Raw genomic sequence first — 21452 nt, forward strand, 5'->3', positions numbered from 1 at the left:
TATAATCACCGAGTACAATTACAGCGGACTTTATAAATCTTCAAACTGATTTAGATAAAATCGTTGCTTTGTGTAAAAGAAATAAGTTAGATTTATATAAGAGCACGTGTCTTTATGTTTTTTATCCCAAATCTTTCTCTGGTATACCCACTTCCTACCACATGGGTGGCTCTAGTTTATCCAATCGAAGTGAAATTATTGATCCTGGTGTGGTATTTGACTCTAGATACTTTTTTCAAAGACATTTAAATTACAACATTGCAAAATTCTATTCTGTACTTGCTTTTAATCGACGTTTTAGCTTGGAGTTGATCCATATACTCTGAGCTGTTGTATACCTCTCTGGTGCGTTCGAAGCTGGATTACGCCGTCTTTATTTGGAGGCCATTTTACGCTTGCCTTCTATTATGGGCTTTAATGTGTCCAGAGAGCTTCTGTGCGTTATGCTTCGCGTTCTGTGAATGTCACTGATCCAATTCCATCCTATAAAAGTCGGTGCTAGCTCATTAATCGAAAAACACTAAATATTAGAAGGATTAATCTCTCCCTCACTTTCGTTTTCCAGTTGGTAAGTGGAGCGGTTGCCACCACTTCGCTACTCGGGAAAATTAATTTAAATATTCCTCAGCGAAGCTAATGAAATTTTGATATTTTCTTGTTAGAGATGGTTAGAACTAATTATGCTTCCAGTGCTCCGATCATTAGAACTTTGACCGATTTCGGTTTCAAATCACATTGGCCTAGATTTTTTTCTTGAACAAAATTAATTAGTGAACTGAATTCTAAGTATTATCTAATATTCTTTCTCTGTAAATTATAAGAAATTTTACATTTTTTTTTATTCATTACAATGAAAGACGTAAATTATAAGTTTAATTTATTTTTCACTGAATTATTTAGCAATAATCTGTTCTTCATAGTCTGTAAGAAGTACTGCAGTTTTAGATTACTAAATAAATAAATAAATACGTAATCTTTCATTTGAAAACTTCATAAAAATATACACAGCTTGGTTTAATGACATATTTTGGGTACCTTTTCCTAATGATACTGCCACTAAATCAGAAATTAATCCCACCCTGAAGTTTTCCCTACAGGCTGTCAAACACCAGAAGTCGACCTGCTGTGTACGCAAATATTATATATGATACATGTCCACATACATCTATAACACTATAAATTTAAATATTTCAAAATTCACAACAAATAATTTACCAAAAATAGAAACAGCTAATAAAAATTTATGAGCTTTTTATTGTGATTATTCCCAAAATGTTCGATAGTTCGTTCCGTTCATGAAGTAGCTCTCAGTTGCTGATTTACAAATTCGTATAATTTTTTATAATTTTTTTAGCACAAATATATTTATAATACACACAGATTGATTGAACTCTTCTACATACGGACATACACGTGGCCTAAGAGATTTATTATGTCAGCAAATCTGTGTGCGCATATGTAAGTAGGTGCATAATTAAAACAAGCAATACATCAAAAGTGTGCATGTTGGTATCTGTTTAATCTTAGCCTTGGGTAATAAAAATGTAAACATGTAAACATACAAATATATGGTACAAACATATTCACATACGTATACATTGCATGCAGATTAGTATAACTCAACACCACTTTTACTACAAGCCAATTTTATTAATGCTCGCCTAATTGATTTGCTTCTTCAAATTAGACAAATGTATTTGCATATGTCAACAATTCAACGAACAGAAAGTTTCCATTGAAAACTAAATGTTTAAATTTGTAATATTTAAAATACTTCTGTCTTGAATGGCACAACGGCGGTTACTAAGCGATGTGACAGATGAAAAATCGTCGATGAATAAGATGAATATTTATTGGGTATGGGAATAACTTTCCGTCCTTTCTTAGCCAAAATTACGAATTATTTGAACAATTAAATAATAAATGAAAATAATGAATGATTTGAAGTATGTGCCATTGGAAGCTCTTTACAACTTTACTCCATCTTTCAGGCAGCATACGAATTCCTCTAACAAAAAATTCGAGTTCTTTTGACTTGATCCATTCATTGAGCCAGTTGCGATGCGCTCTCTAATAACGGCTGACTGCATTGATCGGAACAGTAGGTAATCCGAAGGTGCAATGTCTGGGGAATACGACGAGTGGCAAGATTTCCTTCAGACCCTCTAAATATTTCTGGACCGATTTAGCAACGTGTGACCTGGCGTTGTCATGCAGCAAAATTAGTTTGTCATGTCTACCGTCCTACCGTCCCATTCCGGCCGCTTTTCTTTGAGAGCTCGATCTTCAACATAATATTTTTATCATAATAGATCCATTTTTCATCGAAAAAAACCTTTTTTTTTGGCAGTTCAAGAGGCATCTCACACGTCACCAAACATCTCTCGATAACCCTCTCCTTCAGTTGATGTGGCACCCAGTTACCTGCTTTCTGGACCATTCCTAGCGCGTACAAACGTTTAGCGGCTCTTCAGACTTGTCATCAAGGGTTCGACGGCTCGACATGCATCTTCCTCCAATAATTGTTTTAGTTGAGTACCTTCGAATTTTTTCGGTGCCCCTTCCCGATCTGTATCACTCACGTTGAAATTGGCACTTTGGAAGCATCGAAACCACTCTTTAAAAGTTGTGTTTGATGGTTTGACGTTTCAGCCGCACTTTTCTTTAAAAGGTAATAATAAAGCATGACTTCTCACAAATGACATTTTTTCGGGACTAACGTTAACATTTTTGACGTCAGATAAAAACGGATCTTTACGCCTCAAACGAATGCGAAAACTTAATCCCTTAACTCAATAATACCGGAGAGTTGACTAGGACTTGACTAGAAACCTCTTGAAGGATTATTCTGAAAGAGACAACCCGTTTTTTGTGTGAAGAGCTCATGACTTGTTCTTCCACAAATCGGGTAATTTTTTTTCTTAACCCTCATAGAATTCAATAAGATCACGAAACTGATCTTTGCTAATAGTTCGATCTGCTGGTACCCAGAGCCACAACCGTTGCTTTGAATGCTGATTTTTTAATTTGAGCTGTTTTGGCTATCGCTGAAGTTGGGCTTCTTTATATAACTTAGGTCTTTATATAAGTTGATAATTTTATAAGTTTGGGTCATTTTCAACGGCATTCAGTACAAATATTTTCGCTAACTTATTCATGGCTCAGTTGTCACATTTAAAATTTATCTGGTGTAACAAAAACAATTCTAATATGAAGAGTGGCTATGGCTGAATTGGTTGGTTTATGGAAACGAGTGCGACTGCATTTGAAAGAGAAGGCTTATCGCTAAACAGCACGGTGAGAAAACTTGACGGTGTGGCCAATATCAGACTGTTAGCCGGTTCTCAGTGAATTCGACAGAATCAGCGGTTGGAATGACGTAGCAGGAGCTATGAAATTGTTTATTTACCAAAAAAATGCGAATGTGTTAGTGATATAAGAAAAAAATTAGCACAATGTCACTTTCTTGAAGTCTGAACAACGTCAGATTTGACGAGTGTGTGAATATGAGTGAAATTATCGTGCAAATTTCGACTGGCGAATACTACCGTGAGTAGCAGCCGAAGTTCCCCTCACAATTTTGTTTTTCACCCAAGCTATTGGCTAAACCTAGTAATCAAACATCATCCTTGGCTAAACAGATGTAGGTTGCTGGCGTACCTCTTCTACAGCATTTATCGCCTTCAAAAAGTTCCCGAAACAAATGTCCATTGCTGTGCATTTGTCAAAATTACGTCGCCTTGATTCAATGGTGCGTAAACTTTAGAAATTTTGGAAAATTTAAGGGTTTTGGAGGGGTTGAGTATTTGCGAATTACGAACGATAACTGACGTAACCACTTTATGTTGCTGATGAAGTTCTTCAGATTTTTCATATCAAGGCGTGCTATACCAGCAAACGTAGCAAAGGAGGGAAAACCGAAACCGAAACCCGCGGTAGCAGGTCAGCTAAGATAAAGGTGCTGATTTGATTCCACCTCATTATCCATACAGCTGACGCAAAAAGGAGTCGAAGTAACTCCACATGCATGCTGTGATGTCTCGCGAACAGCGTCCTAAAAAGAGTCCGCGAAATTCAAGAACTGCGATTTTTTTAACCTCAGAAGATCCTTCTAACGCATCCGATCCACATGGCAGTGAATGCCTGGTTTCCCTTTCGATCGCATCCAAATTCTTTGGCACACGCTTCATCTGAGTACCTGGCCGAAATACTTAACTGACACAATTTATTTTTCTTTCTTTTAACATATTTTTACTATATTTTAATATAAGGAGAAATTGCTATGGAAACCAGTAGTGGGCTGTATGGGAATCGAACCCACAACTTGTGTGTTATTTGGCCATATGCCACACACAATCACTTGATTACGGTGCGTTTACATACATACACATGTATATATGTACTACACACACAAAAACCTTATCACATTTCGTAAATGTTTATAAATTTTATTTTGCAAAAGTTGCCATGAAAATGCAAATTAACTCCTAATAAATTACAAAAGTCTTTCATTAATGAAACATATTAGGAGAATAATTTGAGTGTTTATTCAACAGCTGGAAGCAAATTGTTTGCATTTCTATAATTTTTTAGCACGCAACAGGTATTTGCGCATCCACGTAAGGCACAGCGCACGCCCAGCTGCGAAATATCGCGAGGCAGCCGAATATGATTTCCTGCTCACGCCATGCCGGCAATGCACAAAAACAATAAGGTTGGTCCCTTTTGCAAAATATGTTTGTACATTTTTCAAAGCTTTTTCAAAATTTCGCCTATCTTTGCAAGCAATTACAAAATTACTAATTGGTTTGATTCGATTTATGAGTTTCAATTTGTGCAGTAGACGACAGCTAATTTTATGTTTGGATTATTGGACATTTCAAGGCGAATTCGGGTCAACCTTTCAAAATGGAAATTTTTGCATTTCAGTGCGATAGCAAACTGTCACTTTAATTAGATAGTATTTTAAAGTTTTGATGGTGGCGCTTTCATCATCAGCAACGATGGAATGGTTGTTTGTTCAAAGGACTGAATTTGACCAAATCACTTAGATACCTAAGCGGTTTGCAATTTTTTACTTTTGCCTTAGCAGCTCACTTTAATCAGTTAAATTGTTCGGACTTTTAATTCGCAAATAATGCTTTCTACAGATCGTATTAAATGATTAACATATGACCTTACGTCGTTAAAAGGCTGTACCTGTGTGAGCGTTTTGTTTTTCCTTTTTTTTTTTTTGATCAAATAAAACAAAAGATTAGTGAGATTTTTTATTTCATCAGCTTCATGTCATTTAACTTTTATTGTATAAATAATTATAACAATTATGGGCAAATGATAATCTAGTCGGCTTCTTTCAGAAAACATCTTACAAGACCCTCTCTGTCCCATTTTTTACCACTTTTTCAAGTACAGTCGACTCTCGTTAATTCAAACCTGCGATATTTCGAACCGCTCATTAATTCAATGTTATTATGAGTCCCCTAAAAAATCTCATTGTATTTCGAATTATGCCCATACATTTTTATACATTCCGTAATTCGAACGAAAAAATCATTGCTACAACGAGGTAATTTGAACTGATGCGGTCAAACACTCGACAATTCAAATTTGCAAAGTTTCTTGGTGTGTTACTAAGAACTTTGATTTTGGGACTCCCCTGAAAATACCTTAACTGTGCGTGGTTGCGTGTTACGCATAAAACATAGGCACGTTGTGGCGCACGCTTCCGCAAGAATCAATTCGTTGGTTTACAGATAAAACAATTTGTATTAAATATGAGTCCTAAAAAAGTATAAATGTTTGGCGATTGCTGAAAAGAAGAATCTAATTTAAAAAGTAGAAGGAGGTGAGAAGAAAAGCGATGTTGCAAAAGAATTTAAGGTTCTTCTCAGTACTCTCTCCATAATAAAGAACAAGGAGAAAGTTACTGCTATTCAAACTGCTGGAGCACGGAAAAGAACAACTAAAGGTGAATTTTCTCGTCTGGAAAAAAACCTGGTCATTTGGCTTAGACAGTGTAGAGCACAAAAAGTATTTATTAGCGGAAAAAGCAAAAGAGTTCGCGTCTACTCTAAACACACAAAACTTTGCGGCAAGTGAAGGGCGGTTACAAATTTCAAATGGAGTCGTGTTTAAAAAAGTTTGTGTAGTTGACATCAGCAGTGTGAGTTTTTCTGACTATGTTCAGGTGGATGAAGATGTTGCTGTCTCAGGATCACTAACCGCTGGCGAAATTTTATCAGCGACAATTACGAACGAAAAGAGCAACGATGAAGATGAAGACGATATACCAGAACCTTTGGCAGAGGTGTCAGTTAAGGTAGGAAGAGCTTCATTCGATAACTTACAAAGCTTTTGTCTACAAAATGAAACTGATGAAACAGCATATCAGGCACTTTTTCTCCTTAAAAAAATTCTCCTCAAAATAAAACAGCAGCAATGTGCTTCGAAGCAATCCCGTATAAAAGAGTTCTTTTCAAAGATTAATTAATTCACATTATGAATACATATGTAAAACATTAGCAGTTAAATACACTCGATAATTCGAAATTTTATTTAGTTTCTCTCAAAATTTTCGTACCATTTAATATTTCAAACACTCGATAATTCGTAGTAGATATTTTAAGAGTACCTCGAATTTCGAATTAACGAGAGTCGATTGTGAGTCAAACCATGTCAAGTGAACCCCGAATTTAAAAAAATTCATACCAAAAATATTTCTACTTTGTATTATCATTTAAAATGCTCAATATCTTAAAAGTCCACCCGATTCTTCTGTTTATTTGTATGAGTTTGGACGTCTCCCCTAATTTTTAAGTGACTTTGTTTAGTTCCCAGATTTGTTGTGGTCCATCCGGTCAATTGATTGCCAAAATCGCATTAAATTTAAATAAAATTCGGTCAAAAGAAAAGCAACAAACGAAAAAGCAAAGTTCGCATGCGCGGCAAACATTAACGCAGCTACTCTGCGGTAGCAGTGATCAGTGGGCGTGCATAATTTATATTTTAATTTCTTGTCTTAACCCTTAGACACCCATTTTTTTCTTTTCTAGCGAAAAAAAACACATTTTTGATGTGCTATGCAATTCAAAAGCGCATTTGTTCCGCGGCTTTTCTGATAATTGGTTTGTGGATATTTTAAAGGGTTTTGTTGGTTGGCCTAGAGCAAGAAGACAAAAAATAAAAAAAAATTAAATTTCTGAACATTTGTTCATCACAAAAAGTTCACCAATTCCTAGTTCTTCCCATTTTTTTCCGGAAAAAGTATGATGATTTTTTTTGTGACCCCAAAAGGGTCAAATATCTTAAACGAGCCCCAATGGATTTTGTTAGTCTATAGTTCGTTGAAAACAGAATTGAAAATATGCAATTTATTTTTATATAAGATGTTTAAATGCTTGTGGTTTTAACTCCTTTAGAATGGCATATAAATGACTAAGTATGAGAAATAATAAAAGTTTTTTGGTTGCGATTTTTTAAACCAGCTTTGGCAGGTGCAATTACATTTCTAGCAGAAGAAAAATTTTGTATCTAAACTATTCGCTCAAGACAACCTGATACCAACTTTATTGGGAAAAATTTCTTATAAATTAAAATAGATTTTCATACAAATCGGTCATCCCTATCGATCGTAGTTGCATGAGTTTATCTCTATAAAGGCACAGCTTTCTCGCGAGTTTTAAGTCTTAAGAGTTTTTCGTCTTTGGTGAACCCAATGAAAGTTTCTACTCAAAATTTCTGAGGACCACTTTAATCCTTTAACTGGCTTTTTTAATGAATCTTCTTTGCACATGTTTTAAGAAAAGGACAAAGATGCCCATTTAAGCATGAAGCAGAGGATTAAAATGTGCTAAATTATATTCCAAGTCCTTTTAAACAAAATATTTTGATAAACTATTTGAACTTCCTCTCAAAATTTTACAGTGTAAGCCTCTGCTTACTCTCTGGACTAGTACTGTCTGCAGCAAAGTGCACTCTGGAGATAGGCTCTTTCGTAATTATTAGCGTTTGTTCGTATTGAGTAATATTTTTGTTAAAATTGTTGGACTGCATAATTAATCTCATCTAAATTCTAAAGAAGATTTATTAAAACTGTAATAATCTCAGGATGCATAATTGGCCCATATAACTAAGTATTAAATTATCTTCTTTTTGATTGGCGCGAAAACCGCTTACGCGATGTTGGCCGAGTGTAACAAAGCGCGCTAGTCGTTTCTTTCTCGTGCTAACGGGCGGACACACCAAGTGAAATCAAGTCCTTCGTCACCTGATCTTTCAAACGCAGAGGAGACCTTCCTCTTCCTCTGCTACCACCAGCTGGTATCGTATCGAATACTTTCAGAGCCGGAGCGTCTGTATCCATTGACCCAGCCAACGTAGCCCCTGGATCTTTATTCGCTGTACTATTTCTATGTCGTCGTAAAGCTCATGCCACTCATTATTACATCGCCTGCGATACTCACCGCCGCCAAGGTTTAAAGGTCCAAAAATCTTCCTCAAAATCTTTCTCTCAAATACTCGAAGAGACGCCTCATCGAATATTTTAATTTCTGTATTAGCCCGCTTTTTGGTTGAAGCTATCATCATTGATTTTGATTGCGATAATCGTCTTTATCTTTCCTCTACTTCCTGAATAAGAAAAAAGAAATTACCCCTTCCTGAACCACAAAATGGATCAAGGCCGATAAATGGAAAGGCCGCCGTTTTCCTGGCTAATTTATCTGCTATTTCATTCTCATTAATTTCTATGTGGTCTGGAACTCATAGCCTACTATCCTGGTTGTTCTGACCTATGATATGCAGCACCTAAAGCATTCAAAGCTCTCAAAGCATAACTTTGAACGAATGCTAATATTGACATGAAATTTTACACAACAGTACTGCGAGTTAAAGCAAAAATTTGCCTGAATTAATGAACGCGCATATTTAAAATTCTGTTATCTTCTTACTTCTTGTATGACATCAAATTAAAATGTTTTTTTATCGTAAGTCTCGTTATTTAATATATTGGGCTGGCAACTAAGTAATTGCGGATTTTTTTAGAAAATCAAAGACAACTTTTTCATGGAACTAAATAACTTAATTCTGTAATGTATTCACCATTTTGATCGATGACCTTTAGCCATCTCTCAGGCAGCATCATAATCCCACGTTCACAAAACTTCTAGTTTTTATTGGCAAAAAACTGAAATTTTTACCATTCAAGGAGTTTTGTAAAGATCGACAAAAAAAAAAGGTCAAGACTAAATGGTCGATGTGGCAAAACATACTCCAATATTTTTTGCCGAGTGGCCAAAGATGTGTGTGGCCTCGCATTGTCATGAAGGAATACAATACTTTTTCGATATGTGAATTCGGTCCGCTTTTCTTCAACTTCATTGTTTAATATCGTTAGTTGTTCAATGTAGAAATCAGATTTCATCATTCGGTTGGGTGGTAAGAGTTCAAAGTACTGGGTTACCCATATTAGACGGACCCATGTGGTTTTTTTTTTAATCAAAGAAAAACACAATTTTTTTGATGTTGACGATAATAATCATTTTATTTGGTTCAAGTAGATTTGTTGACATTACTTTTTGAATATGATTTCTCTCAAATGGCCGCCTTGAGTCTGTACGGCGTATTGTGCCCGTTTTGCCGCATTTTCCATAGTTTTAGCTAACATTTCGGCTGGAATAGCGACTATTTTCTCACGGATGTTGTTCTTGAGCTCTTCTATGGTCTTTGGATTATTAATATAATCCTTTGATTTTAAACACCCCCACAAGAAGAAGTCAGGTGGCGTTAAATCGGGCGAACGCGGTGGCCAGTCAAAATCGCCATTTTTCGACATCAAACGACGAGGAAACAATTTCTTCAAAAAATCGATAGTGGTGCGAGCTGTGTGTGGTGGAGCGTCGTCTTGTTGAAACCAGAACTGCCTCATACGCTTTCGACGAATAACTGGCATCACAATTTTCTTCTTTTCTTCTTCTTCCTTTCACAATTGACCTCTTTTGTTGAATGTAAATTTCAACAATTTGGGAGCGCTCGTGTGGCGTGTACTGTTCCATGGTAAAAATCTGCTTAGACTGACGCTTCCAACGCGGTATGTCATTAAGCGATCTGACGACTCTGTCAAAAGATACAGGGTTGCCCACCAAACTGATAACAAAACCTTCTTTTGATGTTGTTTGAGTTGGTTCAGCTGGCCTGCTCCACGACCTTTTCCGCATTTTCATTACGTTTCTTTACCAAATCGCAGCTGTTAATGCGTTGCGTTAAATGCGTTCCTTTCAGTTCGTGAAGAACTCATGTATCGAGTTTTTGAACATAGCCAAGTTGTTCTAAGTGATTTTCAATGCATGTATGTGATACAGGAATTTTCTTTGCAATCTCACGTGTTGTACTGTGACGTTCCGAATCGATTATTGCTTTGATTAGAGCGGCATCAACTTCAACTTTTCATCTTTGAGTGAATCCCCACAACGAAATTTGGCAAACCAATTTTGGCACTGCCGTTCTTTTAAGACTTCGTCAGCATAAACAGCACATAACTTTTTATGAGCTTGCGATGCGGGTTTCCCTTTGCGGAAATAAAAAAGTAAAATATGACGAAAATGTTGATTTTGATTTCCGATTTTCCAAGGAACGCCAAACGAAAACTACGCAACCGATCAAAAAACTTTTTTTTACTGATTGACAGCTGAATTGCACCTATCAAAAAACAAAAAACAAAATGTATTGTATTTTACATCTGTACTACGTCTGCAAACCTAAAAATTCAACTGAAACTATCTGTGAGTGAAATCCGTAATCACATAGTTGCCAACCCAACATATATATATAATATATATACATATATAATTGGTTCGTACATCCTTTCTGGCTGTATGGCCGATCTCCTCCTCCTATTTGTGGTGTGCGTCTTGATGTTATTCAAGCCGACTCCGAACGGCAGATAATTTTATGAGGAGCCTTTTCATGGCAGAAATACACTCGGAGGTTTGCCATTGCCTGCCGAGGGGCGACCGCTATTAGAGAAAACTTTTTCTTAATTTTGGTCTTTCACCGAGATTTGAACCTACGTTCTCTGTGAATTCCGAATGGTAGTCACGCACCAACGCACACCTTATATTGCAACCAAATTGGTTTCTAACAGCACCATTAGTCAATTAAGGGTTAAATGGCATTTTCCGCAAGAGTGTTTGGACATGTATTAATAAATTTTAATTTACCCAATTTAACGTAGCATCTTTCACTATAAAATCGTTTCATTAAAAAACCAAAAAAACTTAATTATATGCAGTGAGGCAAGAGGAAGAGGATGGACAGCGAGAAATAAATTAAACAAAAAAAAGATAAATTTTAAAACAAACAACTCAACTAACTACGAAAACCCTAAAACAAAGCATCAACAACAAAAACAAACAACTGAACCACTTATGTGCGAAGTTTTTTACTCTTTTATACTTCGAACATTTTTTACTTTTACGGCCACTGAATCGGCCTAACAGCGCGATTAGGGTACGAGCTGAACGACACACGCTAAGCGCCGTAAACACTTCTTAGCATGGGCCAGTTGGGCTATAGCTTTTAGTTGGATGCTAAGTGCTCGCTGAGTGGCTGTTGAGTTGTTGCATTCGATGCCGCGGGCGCTGAGCAGCTCAATAATATTCAGCTACCTCAGCTGAACTGAAATGCAAATGTAAATCGTGTGAAACGGTAGCGAAATGCGTTATTGCTGTTGTTGCGGGTACATGGCAATGCACAGCCGCTGACACAATGCAAAGGCGCGTGCGTACCTATGGCAGAGTTCGCGAACTTGGCACTGGATTTATTTTGGTCACACGCATTTGCATTCACTCGCTCCGCCTGATGACAATTCAATGCTCAACGGCTCGGCAATGCAGTGGAAGAAGGGTTGTCTATAAATGGTGCAAAGACTCTGGGTTGGAGTATCAGTTGAAGAACTTCAATCGAACAGTTAACCACGCAGTGGCAGCTCAGTGAAGATGGTCAGTAGCATTGGACGGTTTTTTCTGTAATTAAACTTCTTTAATTTACTAAGTACAGTTGTGTTTAATAAATTAGCAGAGTGTATGTGATGTATAGGAATATATACGCATTTGATTTTTTAAAAATATGTATGCATGCAAGGTAATATTACATATAGCGTTTTTTTTTTAATCCTATGCAATTTTAACAGTGTCAACTTTTTTCCGCTGCTAATCTTGACAAAAAGTGAATGTCACATTCCCGCGGAAGAAAATGAATCGGGATTTTGACGCTTGAATAACGTTGAACAATATTTCAAACGTATTACCAAAGTTAATCCATCTCATCTGGAGATTGGGAAACGCGCACGCGATTGGCAAGAATTTAGTGTCGCCTCTGAGAACAACACTTTGGTACGAATTTCGAAGCGGTGTCTTCATTGGCCCATTTTTCTTCGAAACTGCTGCTAGAAAGAACACTCCGGCCAACAGTGAGAGCTATATACATATATGTATACGAGGCGGGTTCAATAAGTACCCGTGTTAGAAATGAAGTCACCATTTTTTCAAAAACTTGCTTTTATTTTTCAACATAGTCCCCTTTTAAAAAGATACCACTCTCCCAACACTCCGGCCATTTTTTAACACCTCGAAAAAAAGAGTTTGTCGAAACTCTTCATAATACGACTCTGTCTCGGCGATGACTTCCTCGTTTGAACTACATTTTTTCCCGCGAGCCACTTCTTCATGTTAGGGAACAAGAAACAGTCGCAAGGAGCCAGATCGGGTGAATACGAAGGGGACGGCATCAATTCATAACGCAATTCACGCAGTTTGGCGGTGACAACTCTGGATGAAAGTGATAGTGCGTTGTCGTGGTGAAAAAACAGCTTTTTTTCGCCAAATGCGGCCGAGTCTCCTTATATTTCTGTGAAAGCGGTCCAATAACTCACTGTAGTATTGTCCAGTGATCGTTCTTTCTTTTTCTAAAAAATCCATGAGGGTGACGCCGTGCGCATCCCAAAAACACGTCGTCATGACCTTTCCGGCCGATGGGACTTTCCGCCTTCTTTGGAGCAGATGCAGCGGGAGAAATACATATGTACATTGTTTTGATTGTAGCTTAGTTTCTGGTGTGAAATGTTGAATCCAAGTTTCGTCAACGCTGATAACTCAACACAAAGATTCCACTGTCTCGAAGTTAACAGCCGCATCCACTTCTTATACTCCGTGAGCAATCGCGGCACTCATCGAGCCGATAATTTTTTCATCGCCAACTTATCATGTAAAATATTAATTACCGTTCCGGTCGACACTCCTATGACCTCTGTTACTTTGCACATTTTCGTTCGTCGATCAGCGAGAATCATGTCGTGGGCTTTTTGATTGTTTTCCTTGGTAACCACGTCTGCCGGACGTCCTGGTCGCTCCTCATCAAAAACGGATGTTCGCCCTCATTTCAATTCGTTGAATCAAAATCTAACTGTGGTTATAGATGGCGAAGCGTGACCATAGACTCCATCCAACTTTGCTTTTATCTTCTGGCAGTTTTTCCCATCCAAAAACAAAAAGCGAATTACAGAACGATACTGCTCTCCATCTTAACGAAAATCACGAAACACGTCTCCTTCGAATAGCTGCCAAATTTAAAGTAACCCTTCAATCAATCTGAAATTTGTTTTGCCGTCGTTTGATAGATGGGAGCACACGATGCTAACACCAACTTCTCTCAGGAGCGTCCTCTGTCATCAAGCATGGGTACTATTGAACCGCCCTCGTATATATAACTGGCGCTTAAACCCTTTTCGGGTATTTGGCCGTGCTCCTCCTTCTATTTGTGGCGTGCGTCTTGATGTTGTGCTACATAATGGAAAAACCTACAGTTTTAAGCCGACTCCGAACGGCAGGTTTTTTATGAGGACCTTTTTTAATTTCACTTCCGAAAGGTAGTCACGCACCAAGACTTTCGGCTACGGCGGCGACATGATAACTAAATTTTTGTAGTCAAAAATTATTAAAACATGGATTTTGATGTAGGATGGCCCACTACGCTATAGAGGAAAACCCAAAATTCAACTTTTGCGCGCTAAGTTAAGTTCGATAACCGTGTCTAGGCAATGTTAATTGGATCCCTCGGGCTTGCGATTTGATACCGTTAGACCTCTTTGTGGGGTGCCGTGAACTATGACTGATGTTATGCAAACAATTCACTAACGATTCAGGACCTTAAGGAGAATATGAAATGAGGCGTTCGTAAGATAGAGCCAGAAACCATCATCAAGTTTTGGAAACTTGGGTTCATATGATGCGCTACCGCAAAGACAGCCGAGGCAGTCGGATGAATGAATTCGTATTCCATAAATAATGGGAACGTTTGCTCTTACTCACTTATAATAAACTAATTTTTGTAGTCCTTTTTTGATTTTAAAAAGAGACTACTGTATGGGCTACCCTGTACAATTTACTAAAAATATGTAATTAAGTAATTTGAATTAATTAAAAAATCAGTACAATTTTCGTAGCAAACTCCGCAATTAATAAGATAGTTAATTTTTTTTGCATCAACATATATTTTTTACCATTAATCGTAGACGTATAATATTATAAAATTTGTTTCAAATTGAAATAACAAATATTTCTACACAAATATTAAAAACATTATTTTATCTTCGTCACAGAAGCTCTTCGTAATTCTCAGTTTTTCGCTCGTAGCAAGCCAAATTGTTAACGCCGATGTTAGCCATTTATCCAACAACCAGTACTTGCCGCCAACCCCGCCCAACGAAAGGCATTCAGACGACTTTGCGGTCAATCACTTTCAGCCACCGACACATCAGCAACACCCCCAAAAGAGTTTCCTACACAGCGGCGTTGAAATTATCAGATCGATCCCTAATGCCAGTTACACCTTGACAACTATTGTTCCAGTACAAGAGACGCATACACCAAGCATAGCTGGTACTAATAACTTTCAAGCGCCTCAAAGCAGCTATCAAGCTCCACAAAACAACTATCAGACGCATCCTCAATATCAGCCCCAATCTCAACCAGTCTACCGGACAGCTCCTCAGTTGGCAGGACAACAAAACGATGGCTTTTATACGTACGACGCTCCAGCACCTGCTCCAGTGATGCACGGATTTGCCGCACTCGGTCCGGCAATAAGTCCAACTTACTCAACTGACTCTCAGCAAAAATACTCTGCTCCTTCAGCTCCGCAGACAAAAGCCAAACACGCGCAAAATATTGACACTTTAAACTATGCTGCCCCAGTTACAGCACACAAGGTAGTCCCAATAGTTGCATCAAGTCCTCCTTATTCTGGTGGAGCTCACCAGTCTGGCTCATACAACTTTGCTCCAGTTGGTCCCGCTCAACAGAGATATTCTGCTTCAGCAGCGCCATCTAATGAATATCTGCCTCCAGCGTCAGCGTATGCCCGACAAGCTTACTCCCCTCCTGCTGTCCCTGTACAACATACTCATAATACTCCAGCACCAGTTGCGCTATCATATTCGGCTCCATCTCAGCAATCTTACGCTGCACCAGGTTCAACACCACTTCAAGATAATTATTCAGTGCCAACCCCTCACACTGCAAATAACTATCTCCCACCAGCATCGGCTCCTGTACCACAAGCGTACACGGCTCCAGCTCAGACTCCATTTCAATTTCCAGCTGCCGCTCCTCAGGTTTCTACACAAACTTTTCACGCTGCAACTGAGTCCGAAAACTACAATGCGCCCGTTGAGCAGTCCCATTCTGCACCAGCTCCCCAAGTTTCACACGAGTACCTTCCACCTGCATCAGCGCCACTAGCACAAACTTTTTCAACCAATCAGCAAACTGGCTCAAGCGATTCTGTGAATGAACAAGAAGAGAGTGAATCCGGTAGCGCGGTCCTAAGTCAAACTGTTGTTACGTCCACATCGAGCAATGAGGGAGATAGTGCTCCAGTGGAGCAGCCAGCTCAAGCTTTGGAACAGCAATCGCATACAGAGCAGCATTCTGATGAAAATTCCGGCTCTGGGAATTATGAAACCGCAGCTCCTACTGAACAAAACCCCGCAACTCTTGTCCCTGCCCACCAGACTTATCCAGCACCTGCTTCCACTTTGGAAGCTCTTCCTCTGCCGCAATCATATTCACCTCCTCGTCAACAGTCATATTCAACACCAGCTCAACAAACATACATTGCGCCTGCGCCTCCGTCACAGCAATCACATTTCTCCTCAGCGCCGGTAGCTCAAGAATATTCATCTGCTTCACAATCACCTGCCGCTCCACATCACTCAGCTCTAGCTCAACATTCACAAACGGCATCAGCCTCTGCCCCCGAGGTTTTGTCCGCACCGCCTTCAGCTTCAGTCAGCCAGGAATATTTACCACCTGCTCCACAAAAGCAACCTTATGCCCGACCAGCTGAAGAGCCAATCAACCACTACTCTAATTTATCTCCTGTAACAATTTCATCTCCAGCTGCAGTTCCAGTGGAATCATCATACCGCACTCCAGTGCAAGCTCCAATCAGCCAACAGTCTAATTCTTTGGTTTCAACTAGCCAGCAACCTTGTTCAGCTCCTTCGCTAGCACCATTACCTACTCCGGTACAAATTAGTCAAGAATATCTGTCTCCAACGCCAGAAAAACAATATCAACCTAAACCAGCGCTAACCACAGTGAGCCGGCAGTCTTATTCGGCTCCTGCATCAGCCCCTGCTTCATCTTTCGCACCACCAACTTTATCCTACTTCACTCCACATGCACGAACTGTCGCAGTTAACCAAAACTATTTCCCTCCAGCTCAGGCAGCGCAGAGTTATAAGACACCAAGCCCTGCCCCCACTCCCGCTCCAATTCAACGAAGCAGCCAGACAAGTGCTGCTACCTTGAGTCAAACCTCATCGGACTTCCAGTCGGGGAGTAATGGCCAAGCCCAGTTGATCCCACACCTAATTGCAGCGCAACAGAAGTACTCCTCTGCTCCAGCGCCTGCTGCGCACACTAACAACAACTTTCAATCGTCATTCGCCGCATCGGCCGCGGAAGTTAATAACCAAGAAACCGGCACTATTTATGGCAGTAACGGTGGCTACATATACAGAAAGCATAAGTAGGGGAAAAAAGAAAGGAGATGCAAGATGAGTAGCGCCCGTAGTCGTGTAGTAGTCTGTAGTATTCGAACTTGTATTAAATCATTAAAAGCTTCTTAGAGCTTCTTATTGCCATGACGTCAGCTTTATTGCTGCGTGTTTGTTGTATCATCAAATTTTGTTTACCTTTTATTACCTCATCTGTAAATAAAATTGTTCGCATTTATAATGTTCATAAATAAAAGACATCTTTTTTACCAATTAATCATCTTCGATCCTCGTTAAATGGAATCCATTAATAAATATTGCGAATTTTCGATATGATTTATGGTGATTTAAATTGATAGAGCCACACCCAAGAACTATAGACTATACTCCAGTGAGCTTAGCAGCCGAAATAGGAGGCTACTGAATATTAAGTTCACCAAAAACTTAGCAAAATTTTCATAAAACTTATTATCAAGATGAACTTCACTAAAAAATTTATTTGCACCTATAAAATAAATCCAGAACTAACGCCAAATTGAGACGCTGTCATTAAGAATAAAGAATGCGTTTGCTATAAATTTCCCCTTCTCGCACTTTATGCTATAAAACGTGCAAATGACATGCCAAATTTTTACGACTAGTTAAAATTGCAAAACAAAAAATCCAGTTTAACTATCTACTAAATATCTACTTAGCATCCAAAGCGCATGCGTGAAGTTCTGAATTTTGAATCGCTTCAAGTAGAACAACAATTTCCTTTTTTCGAAACAAGTCAGTCAACTAAATGGTGCAACATTTTCAGATAACAATCATTTGGCTAATGATCTTCGCCCACCGAGTAATGTCTTCAATGTAACAACAACACATAAATGATGGCCTAGGCATTGGCATGGGTTCATAATAATTAACATATTTATGTGCCTGCGTTTACACTGTGCTACATAGATTTTACTGCCTTTGTGCTGGAATACTTGAATAGAATTTTTTCCCCTGGAACGTTTTTTCTCTACCACTTTTTCGACCACGCCTTACTGTAGCTCTTCTTCCTTATTGGCGCAATGCCCGCATACACGATTTTAACGTTTTCAACTTGTCGCGCCAGTTGGGCACACCAAGTGAAGGCACTGATATTTCCAACACAGAGGTGGCATTGAATACTTTCAGAACCGGAAGGTTTGTATCCATTCTGTATGTATTTTCTCAAAGACTCCAAGGGATGCCTCATCGGATATTTTATCCTCCCAGCTGTTGCGCAATACGATAGGTTGGGAAAGAGGACAACCTTATAAAGTATTAATTTTGATCGTCGAGAGAAGACTTTACTGCTCAGTTACCTACTTAGTCCAAAGTAGCACTTGTTGGCAAGACGGATTCTATGTTGGATTTCAAATCGGTGTTAATGCTGGTTCCGAGGTAAACGAAGTCTCTTACAAACTCGAAGTCGTAACTGTCAACAGTGACGTGGGTTGTCGATAAGCGAGTGCGCCGACTATTTATTCACTAACAATTGTACGGTGTTACAAAAAATTCTATGTACCTGAGGGATTAAGTTCGGCGGCTCGTATGATCTTTTCTAGCTTAAGGTTAAAGAACTCACACAACAGCGATGGCTCTGAAACCTCGTTTGGTATCAAACTTACTGCGGTCGTTCTTAATTCTGACGGCGCTGCAAGTATTGCGCAACGTCATTTTGCATAGCCGTACTAATTTTACGGGGATAGCAAATTCAGACATTGCGCCATATAGGCAACTTCTTTTCGTACTGTAAAATGTAGATTTAAAATTCTCCTTTCATGGGTATTTTTCCAGACTTAGCGTATTGTGAATATCTGGTAAATGATGGATTTTCCAGGTCTAAAGCCACATTGATAAGGTCCAATCATGGTGGGCTACAGTCTTTCACTCAATACGCTAGCTAGAACCTTAAACGCGATATTTAGAAAACTGATCACCCGGTAATTGACACAGTTTGCAGTATCACTCTTCTTGTTGATGGGGCAGAGCATACTTAAATTCCAATCAGCAAGCATGCTTTCATTTCATCCGACCGTATTTTGCATAGCAGTTGATGTATATAGCTTACCAGCTCCTCAGCCGGCAGTCCGTCAGCGCTCGCAGCTTTGTTGTTCTTTAGCCGCTTTATCACTATTCTCACCTCGTCATGGTCTGAAAGCGGAACGACCGTCCCATCGTCAACGATTGGGGTATCGGGATCTTCAAAGTCTTTGTGACATGCGCAGTTGTTACCATTTAGCAGGTTTGAGAAGTGTTCCCTCTATAATTTAAGAACGTTCTGTATGTCAGTCACCAGATCTGCGTGTTTGTTCTTACAGGAAATCGCCCTGGTTTTGAAACCTTGCGAAAGATAGTTCAAACTCATTAAAATTGGTTGCTTAGTTTCCTTTCGATACTACTCAGAAGTTTGCGCTACTTGGATCTGGACGAATTAGCACTTAAAACAACCAACCCAGAAGTTTATGAAATTCAAAAGTCGAAAAACGCGCTTCAAATCCTCATACTTAAACTACTGTTTAATGCCTAGCCAAGTACAGAGCAGTACCTGGAAATATTACCTCAAATTAAGCTCTATAACTTTAGTTAAATATTCTCTGATAAATAAAGTATAGATATAAGAAAAAACCGAATTTGTTTGACGTTCTAAGGTAGGATCCTGCCTCATGCAACAAAGCATGTCAAAGAGCTCGTGCAAAGGACTATTAGAAAGGCTGACATTATTAACGGTGCTAATGCCGATTCTCTATTACAGCTATCATGAGTGTCATGAGTGCCTTGGCATTTGGCATGAGTCCGCTAATTGCTTCATTTGATCACTGGAGATACCTCACCTAGCCCACGTTTAGCTTCTGAACCATTCGCTTCACTTATTTATGAAAAAGCTCCTCATAAAAATTACCTGCCATTCGTAGTCGGCTTGAAACTGTAGATAGCTCCATTTGTAGAACAACATTAATACCCACGCCACAAACAGGAGGAGGAGCTCGATCAAACAACTGACAGAAGAACTAACCAATTATTTAAAAATACAAGGTTTGATTGAAAAGTAATGAGCATTATTTGTTTTAAGCAGTTTTATTAAACCTTTTAGCTTATACAACTAATATTCTTCAAAATAGGACCCTTGAACGTCAATACACCGCTGGTAGCGGTCCTTCCACTGCAGGAAACATTTCTTAAACTCATCCGCCGGAATCGCGTACAATTCGGCTGTCACAGTTTTTTGGATCGCCTCGATGGAATCACTTTGCGCATTTCAAGTTTTCCGGTCAGGATTTAACGGTTAAATTTAACTCTTCACTGATCTCACGTAGACTAGCACGACGGTCAATGTTCAAAAATTCACGAACCCGGTTCACATCTGCGTCTGTTTGCGTCGTCGAAGGCCTTCCAGATCGCTGTTCGTCTTCGACGTCCTCCCGGCCTTCCTTGAACGACTTGTGCCACCGTTTTACCTGGGCGCTGGACAGAGATTGGTCCCCGTAAGCCTTCTTGAGTAGCCCAATGGTTTCGGTACTCGTTTTGTTTAGCTTTACGCAAAATTTGATCAAGTAACGTTGCTCCAACGATCGCTGCATTTTCGCCATTGCAAAATCCTAACACAATTTTAAAACAGCTTTCACGCGCGGAGCGATGTTGACTGAACCGCTGTTGCCAGCGAACTGGGACCGGTTTCTAGTGGAAGGAGAAGGTCCAACGATAATTTTCCCTCACCAGCCGATTCGGTTGATCGCTTGGCAGACGCTCCGCGCGGGATGGCTCTTTACTGTTCAATCAAACCCTGTAGAGCTCTGGTAAGGCTAAAATCAAAATTGAGTTCTGGTAAGGAACTGGTAATGGATGCATAATCTAAAAAATGTGATTTAAACGCAAAACTCTTTGGGGTATATTGAAACTTATCCTCTCCAGTAGATCCGTGAGTGTATCATATCATGGGCCTTGAGGAAAGTGATTTTACTTTCATTGACATGCGGGGCCCGTTGACATATAATTAAGGCTGGTTAAAATTAAGAGATTGTAGAGCAAACCGGAAAAAGCTGCCTTGAACTCTTTCGGTCCTTTAGGAAATAGGCAGATGTCGACATACGTCGCGACATCACAAAATAATAACTTATGTTATGCTACACAGTTTATTTGTGTAGTTTAATTACCTTTTTTTTAGTATTCCCATTAAAGTTGTTGACTGTCCGCGCAACTTTTAAATAAAAGCATAAAATAAATTCAACAAAGAATACAAAGAAATGTAGAACAAAAGGAAGGTAAAACAAGCATAAATTAAGTTAAGGCAAACATACATCCATACATGTGTGCTTCTCACATACAAATATGTTTATATTTTTTAATTTTTTGCAAAAAGTTTGCAAATTTAAATGTAGTTTTT

Source organism: Anastrepha ludens, chromosome 3 (assembly GCF_028408465.1).
Source record: "Anastrepha ludens isolate Willacy chromosome 3, idAnaLude1.1, whole genome shotgun sequence".
In the NCBI taxonomy this organism is placed as follows: domain Eukaryota; kingdom Metazoa; phylum Arthropoda; class Insecta; order Diptera; family Tephritidae; genus Anastrepha; species Anastrepha ludens.